This window comes from Lissotriton helveticus, chromosome 10 (genome assembly GCF_964261635.1).
Source record: "Lissotriton helveticus chromosome 10, aLisHel1.1, whole genome shotgun sequence".
NCBI lineage: Eukaryota > Metazoa > Chordata > Amphibia > Caudata > Salamandridae > Lissotriton > Lissotriton helveticus.
Window position 1 is genome coordinate 64,493,436 of NC_136071.1, and position 6,000 is coordinate 64,499,435.

Below are 6,000 nucleotides of genomic sequence, written 5' to 3' on the forward strand. Positions count from 1 at the left end.
GCTCCCACCCTGACTTGCACCAACCCCATTTACCTGAGCTGGCCGCCGCTGCACTGAAGATTAATTGGACTTTAGGCTTCATAAGACGTTGTGTTTTATTTTTTAACAGTAGTGATCTCTTCTTCACATGCCATGAAACGTCTGTTAATTACTGTCAAAGCCAGAGGGCATTTGATCTGTTTTGATCAGGATGTGCAACACAGTTAAAGCCTCATAACGTGACTCAGTGCAAATTATCACCCTTCCATCTGTTATTGTCATTAAAAAATTAACAAGCAAAATCTTACCTTTTGATATTACATTATATTTAAGTAAATGTAGTCCAAATATGATATAGGGTAACCTGAGGGCAAAGAAGAAATGGCATACAATGAATGATGACAAATAAAACAATGTGGAACTCTCTGCAGGTTCACCCCCAAATGTTTTGCCTTCACCCCTCCTTTTGATCTGAATTTGTTTTTGTTGGCCTTAGGACTGTGCCCATTTTCCCACTGCAAACTAGCACTAAAGTGCTTGTGCTCACTCCCTAAAACATGGAAAAATTGGCTTACACCTGATTGGAATATTTAATTTAAGTATAGGTTCCCTGTAAGGTGGTATACCATATACCAAGGGCCTGTAAATTAAAAGCTACTAGTTGACTCACAACACTTATTTTGACACCCACTTAAGAATGTCTGAGGCCTGCCATTGCAGACTGCATGCAGTTTTAAAAATGCCAATTCACAACTTGGTAAAATAACCTCTTTGCCAAGCCTAAAATGTAATTTTTTTAATACACAAGTCACCCCGTAGGTAGGCCCTAAAAATCCCATAGGGCAGGGTGCATTGAAATTAAAAAGTCGGACATGTGTTTTTAAGTTTTACGTGTCTTGGTTGTGAACAACTCACCAATGTGTGTTTTTACTACTGTGAGTCCAGCCTCTCTCACAGGATAACATTGGGTTAATAATTACTGTCAATTGGGAGCAAGTGGGAATGTCGAGTTTGGTGTCTAAAGAATTGTACTCTAATACACTCTTTAATGGTAAAGTTGAATTTTAACATGTCACAATTCTGAAAACGCCTCTTTTAGAAATTGGCAATTTCCTTTCCCTAACTATTTATGCCTGCAGCCTGTATCCTGCTTCACATAACTAGGTGTAGCTGGCATTTGGTCTTTTGAATGTTGCTTCCAGACAGTGAGACAACAGGGGAATAGTTGTTGGCAGGATGTGCCATTCCTCAAATTATAGGGTATGGAACTGTCACCTACCACTTGCACATCACAAAGAGTCGGTCTCAGCACACTCACAAAGGGTTTTGCGCAGCCACTGCACAACGCGTCTGTTAGAAATGGGGTTTCTGGTTGGCTAGGGCTTGCGCCTAAGCCAGGCAGAAACCACCACTCTAGTCAGGCAAGGGAGTTACACACTGAATATAACCCCTGCTCGCCCCCTTGGTAGCTTGGCACGAGCAGTCAGGCTTATCCCAGAGGCAATGTGTAAAGTGTTTTTGCACCACATAGCAGCAACATACTATGCACACCACAAAAGCAACTCCACACAAGGTTATACATAAAAAGAGCCTTTGTATTATCATAAACACATTAGAATAGTAATCACACATTATACACTGTGCCAACTGGCACTAGGCAATATTTACAGGGGATTATATACAGCTGAAAGGGCCAATTTGGCCATTGTCAGAACCATCACAAGCAAAAATAATAAATGGAGAACACAACCAGTAATTACTGGCAAAACACTCTACTCAAAATTATCCTGCAACATAAATCATAGTATGCAATCAGCATGACATCAGGGGTAAAATACATTATGTGCCAACCTCATAAGCCTAGAAATATTTGACCATAACCTCTATTGAGTGCCCTGATTCTAATCCTATATAAAAGCTTATTGATTTTAAACAGACTTATTGGTGTGGTCGCAGTCAATGTGTGCGTACCCTGTCTCAGTGGATGTGTTTGCTGTGTGGTCACTTTACACCTAAGTTTCGGGTGCCTACCTGCTCGGGCCAAGCTAGCCCCCGGGGAACTGGTGACCCCAGCTCCTACATTGGTGGCGAGTGGTGGGATTCAGGACCTGTGACTATTCAGCACCCTCCAGTGGGACGGAGTGCGCCGCAATTAGACTAGACACCTATCGTGCATGCAAGCCTAAGCAATTGACCCCCCACTGTCTAACCTGAGTGTGTAGAGTCCTGTTTTGACCCAATCCTGTTACCTACATCCTATTATCTTTCCCTTGATTTATCTGGGTCCCCACCTGTCAAAATGGAGTTCCAGCTAGCCGACCTGGAAGAGTACACAGTGGTGCAGCTAAGGGAATTTTCTCAGAGGAAGGGGGTGCCGGTTGGGCGGAGAGCAGCAAAGGAGGAGCTTTGTACCGCTTTGAGGGCATGAGTAAGGGCCAACCCAGAGGGGAGAGGGGATGGGGAACTGGAGGGGCAGGTCACACAAGAGGAGGCGGGTGCTCCAGAAGAGCTAGACCTACTCAATGTTGATGTGAGTGAAAATGTCTAGTAGTGGGTCTAGAAAGAGTACGTCGTCGCAGGAGTATAAGGACAGGAGGGAGGAGAGGCAATTGAAATGGGAGCTTGTCAAGCTAGAGCACGAGAGGGAGAGAGAAAGGGAAGATAAAAAGCTCACAATGGAAGAAAAGAGATTAGCAATGGAGGAGAGGAAGTTGGCGCAGAAGCTTCAGCTTAAGGAGCTGGAGCTGAGAGCCTTGCAATTGAGTGCGCCAGGAAGTCCCAATGGTGGCAGCGTACCAGGGGCTCAACAAGAGCCTAGGTTTTGGTTACCCGAAGAGGTGATAGCGAGTTACACTCAGGGGGATGATATCGCCAAGTGGTTGGAGGCGTATGAGGTGGCCTTGACAGCCCATGGGGTGCCTGAGAGCTACTGGGGAGGTGACCTGTACCGATACATACCCCCCAATGTCCAAGACACCCTCCTTTACCTAGATAAGGCGGACCAGTTCAGGTATCCTCCCATGAAGGAGGCGCTACTTAAAAAGTTTGACCTCAACCCCGAAAGGTATCGCCAGAAGTTCTGTGGCAGCCATAAGCTGTCCACGCAAAATTGGGTAGACTTTTTCGATTATGCCCGTAAGGCTCTGGATGGTTGGGTGTGTGGCAGCGAGGTGCATGATTACGAGGGCCTGTACAATTTATTTTTGAGAGAGCACCTCTTGGATAAATGTTTTCCGGAGCTGCGCCAACATCTGGTGGACTGCAAGCTGACTGATCCCCGTGAGCTTGCGGAGGAGGCGAATACTTGGTTTAGCACCCGGGTGTCTCACAAGGACCCGAGGGGAGATGGCCCGAAAGGCGGACAGGGTTTCCCCCAGAAGAAAGAGGGGGGAGATAAAAAGAAGGAGTTCTCACGAGGCCCACAAAACAGACAGTTTGGGAGAGGAGTAGGTACCCCACCTCAGTCCAGTTCCCCAAAGCCCACTTACCCTGACAAGAGTCAGCAGCCAAGAATTGTCCGGTGCTACGAATGCGGGGAGGTTGGACATTACAAGGGGGATCCCCAGTGTTGCAAGAGACCCCCAGCCCCCACAGGTGGCAAGAGTCCCGGGGTGACTAGTGTAGCGCTTGGGATGGAGCTGCCCCTAGATAGGGAAGGGGAGTGGACAGGCCTGACCCTGGCTTCACTCGGGGACAGAGAGATGGTCCAGGTGACATCCTTACCATCAAACACTGCTAAGTACCAGCAGAGGGTGAAGGTTAACGGGGAGGAGGTGGAGGCTCTGAGGGACACAGGTGCCTGCATGACCACCGTAGTGAGGCGGCTGGTGTCCCCTGAGCAAGTAGTACCTGATGTGTTCCATCCGGCCGTGCTGGCTGACGGCAGTCTGAGCTACTATCCCGTGGCTCTGGTTCCCTTTGAGTTGGGAGGAGTAAAAGGCCCGTTGAGAGTTGCTATCAGCCCTGTCTTGCCTGTGGACTGTCTGCTAGGAAACGACCTGGAACATACCGCCTGGAAGGAAGTGGAGTTTAAGGCCCATACTGAGATGCTGGGGTTACCAGGATGGACTTGCGTGGTCACGAGGTCCATGGCTGCCCGGCAAGGAACTCAACCCGGTTTGGAGCCTGAAACTACGGCCCAACCCAATGCCGGTCCAGAGGAAAATGGAGTGGAGGACACACCCCGTGTGATGGATGGGGAGCCCGCGGAGGTAACCCCGGAGTCCATTAAGGTGGATGTTGTTCCGGTGGGGGACTTGCCGACCCTTGCCGAGTGGCATGTGGAAGGAGGGCCTACCCGGGAGGAATTCTGTTGGGCGCAGAAAGAGTGCCCCACGCTTGAAGGCATGCGGCGGCAGACCGAAGCCCAAGCGACCAATCAGGAGACCGGCAGTTATCACGTGTATTGGGAGGATGGCCTCCTGTACAGTGAACCTAAGGTTCCGGTGCATGGGTCCTCGAGGGCCTTAGTGGTCCCCCAATGCTACCGGGCCTTCCTAATGGAACTGGCGCATGAAATACCTTTGGCTGGACACCTGGGCCAGGACAAAACCTTTGCACGGTTAGTCCCGCATTTTTAATCACCCAGGATGAGAGTTGCCTCTGACACCTATTGCAAGACCTGCAAGACTTGGCAGGTGAGTGGCAAGACTGGGATTAAAGTGAAGGTACCTTTGGAACCGCTCACGGTGGTCGGGACCCCTTTTGAGCGGGTCAGAGTTGACATCGTTGGGCTGTTGGACCCTCCGACCTCTGTGGGACACCGGTTCATCTTGGTGTTAGTGGACCACGCCACTCGGTACCCAGAGGCTATTCCTCTGAGGACCGTCACTGCACCTGTGGTGGTGCAGGCCCTGATGGGGATATTTACCAGAGTGGGATTCCCCAAGGTCGTGGTGTCAGATAGGGGCACGAACTTCATGTCGGCCTACATGCAGGCCATGTGGAAGGAGTGCGGAGTGACCTATTGGTTCTCCACTCCTTCCCACCCCCAGACTAACGGGCTCGTAGAGCGCTTTAATAAGACCTTGAAGGGGATGATCCGGATCCTGCCAGAGGACTTGAGGTGGAACTGGGACATCCTCCTCCCTTGCCTGCTGTTTTCATATGGCGAGGTACCATAGAAGGGAGTCGGGTCCAGCCCCTTTGAGCTGCTCTACGGCCACCCCATTAGGGGGCCCCTCAGCCTTGTCAAGGAGGGGTGGGAGAAGACTTCGAAGAAACTTCCCCGTGATGTCGTCAGCTACATGCTGGCATTCTGCAGCAAGATGTCCAAGCTGTGGAAGGAAGCCTCCGACAACCTGGAGGCTAGCCAAGCCGTCATGAAGGAGTGGTATGACCGCAAAGCTCGGACGGTGGAATTGGACGCTGGACAGAAGGTGTGGGTCATGGAGCCTGGGGAGCTTAGTGCCCTCCAGGACCGGTGGACTGGTCCATAGGAGATTGTGAAGCGTTGAGGCCAGACCACCTATGTCGTTGATTTGAAGACCCCCCGACAGCCCCATCGGGTGCTCCACGTCAACCGCCTGAAGCCTCACCATGAGCGTTCTGAGCTTGCTCTCCTCATGGTGACGGATGGGAGAGAGGAGGAGGAGAGTGAGCCTCTTCCTGAACTTCTGGCGGCCCAGGAGAAGGATGGATCGGTGGAGGGAGTGGTCCGCTCCCCATCCTTGACCCCAGAGCAACAAAGGGACTGACGCCAGGTGTTGGAGCAGTATGCCTCGTTGTTCTCCCTCACGCCTGGAATTACACATCTGTGTACCCATGATGTAGACACAGGGGACGGTCCGCTTGTAAAAACCAAGTCTTACCTGCTGTCCGATAAAGTTAAGAGCAGCATCCAGGGTGAGGTGGCCAAAATGCTGGAGGTGGGGGTGATTGAACCTTCCAGCAGCCCTTGGGCTAGTCTGGTTGTGTTGGTGCCGAAAGCGGCCCCACCGGGCACCACACCAGAACTTTGGTTCTGTGTGGACTATCAGGGATTGAACTCTTTCTGTCACGACCGTGTATCCTCAGGATCAG